At 49.6% G+C, this 2,188-nt stretch overlaps 1 non-coding gene across 1 annotated transcript; it reads left to right on the top strand.

The window, feature by feature from the left end:
• Positions 1 to 465: 465 nt before the first annotated feature.
• On the top strand, positions 466 to 539 carry TRNAR-UCU (transfer RNA arginine (anticodon UCU)). The gene has a single exon. It is a non-coding gene; the product is annotated as a tRNA-Arg (tRNA).
• Positions 540 to 2,188: the final 1,649 nt, after the last annotated feature.

Here is a 2,188-nt window from a genome sequence, read left to right as displayed (position 1 = left end):
TGCTCTCCTCCTATGATGACTTTCTCAGCCCCTTCTCTGTGATAATCCGGCTCCTGCTGACCCCGTCAGTGATGCCACAATCATCCCCAAATTCTCCATCTGGATTCCTCCTCCTCCGTTCTCTCCGCTCGCCTCCATTGTTCTCCTCTCTTCCCTTTTCTCCATCCTCTGTTCCGCTCCTTCTTTTCTATGTCCTTGTTCTCTGGCATCGGGGGATGCAGCTCGGAGGATGCCCTTGCATCTCGCGGTTAACCCTCTCCTGTCCTCCCCTCCTGATGCTGCAGACTCATGCTTTGCTTGGGTTTTCGTGCACATTCCTGCATCCTGATTTTGCAGCATTCCCTGGGAGAGGATACTGGGGAGGGGGAGGAGGATGATGATGCTGAGATGATGCACAAGTGATGCTGCGGATGCAGAAGGTGTATTCTTTTTCAGAGCTGATGCTGATGGTGAGCATGCGGTGAGGTCTCTGTGGCGCAATGGACGAGCGCGCTGGACTTCTAATCCAGAGGTTCCGGGTTCGAGTCCCGGCAGAGATGGTACCTACCGTAATCTTTTGTTTTACGTACAATATAATATAAATTTACTGGAATTATCTCGGCTGCTTCAAAACCTGGTTCTTGATTGTGAATTGTATATTCCCGGGTATTTTACTATGATGGATCAGATCAGTGAAGAGTTCTAATTCTGCCACATTTTATACATTTATATTGGATATTTTAGAAATAAAGATGATTTCAGAATATGTATAATATCGGACGTCAGAACATTTCATGACTTGATTTAAAGAAATAACAATGCTTAATAAATGTCGCAGAGATTAATTTGTCATTTCTGCATTTCTGTAATGTCTTATGGAAAACAAGTTGTGCCCAATGACTTAGCTTGGCTCTGCTATTTTTACGAAAACTTGCAGTCAACTCAGCTCTGGCACACCACGACATATGTGAGCTGAATGGGAAAAGTCAAAATACTCATGTCATTGACATAAAAATCTGTCATGATAATGCAATAGTAATTATAGTATGGACCGGGCAGTAGCGTAGTGTGGCGGGGTCCACAAGGATATTATGCTGATTGTCAAGGTCTATGGGGGCGCAAAATATCACATCTCCCTTACAACACTAGCAAATGATGCTTCATGGAGCTACACAGTAAGGGCCCCTTCACCTGCGTTCTTCGCCATATTCATTGGTCCGGACGGGCTTATGTCCATAACGCTGCAAAACGGGTATGTACAGACAGGGCTATTGACTATAATGGTGCGTCGGAGTCACCATGTGCTCTGTCATCCATCATTTTCAGGCATATACCCGTACTGGAGACAGTCATTCAGCTGTTTGAGTGTCTGTGGCGCCCTGCTGCTCTCAGGTGCCACAGAACCCAGTAGGGTGCATGGATGGACTTCTCCACAAGAGGCCCTCACACATTCAGACACCTCCACCCTACCACTCAGACCACCAGAGGGAGCCCTGATAGTGATATATATATGGAGGGTGGAGCCAGGCAGTTTAGTTGAGAGTTTAGTGTGCTCAGTGAGAGAGCAGCATGCAGGCTGCTGTGTGAGGCAAGTTGAGTCCTACAGCACGCACTGAAGCCTAGTGAGGGCCCTGAGTGTGGCCGAAGGCAAGAGGAAAGGAGAGAGGAGTTGAGGGGGCAGAGGATCGTACCAGGCTCACCCCGAAATATATACCGGACACCAGGTCTGCGCCTACAGGGACCCTTTGCACCCAATAGGGACCACCGGATACCTGGAGGACTACAAGTCCCAGGTCAACCAACGCTGACTACAGTACCAGAGCTAGGAGTTATGGAGGCCCCAGCATCCAGGGAGAGTGATCTCCAAGAGAAGGCCCTACACCAGGTCAGCAGGTGCAAGAGAGTAAGAGAGACAGTAATAAAGCCAGGCCTAGCTCCAGGCAGGTCAGAAGCTTAGCAAGTGGAAACAACGGATCAGGAGGCCCTATAGCCGCTCACTGGGGAGAGTCCAGAAGTGCACCCTGCCTACTGAGTACCCTGGACCATACCTGCAACTACACCAGTAAAGGAACCGAAGCGAACCCCCGTGTGAGTGTCGGTCATTTCTCCCTGACCGGTCCTGGCCGTCTCTCACCTGTACCACTATCCATTACCCCTCGCTGCCCTGAGGCCCGCTCCACCTGTGGGGAGCCATTCCATCATAAGCTGC

The sequence above is a fragment of the Phyllobates terribilis genome, unplaced genomic scaffold (genome assembly GCF_046119375.1).
Source record: "Phyllobates terribilis strain yellow unplaced genomic scaffold, ASM4611937v1 Scaffold_7__3_contigs__length_470593459, whole genome shotgun sequence".
Lineage (NCBI taxonomy): Eukaryota > Metazoa > Chordata > Amphibia > Anura > Dendrobatidae > Phyllobates > Phyllobates terribilis.
This window is presented reverse-complemented; position numbering and strand designations above follow the sequence as displayed.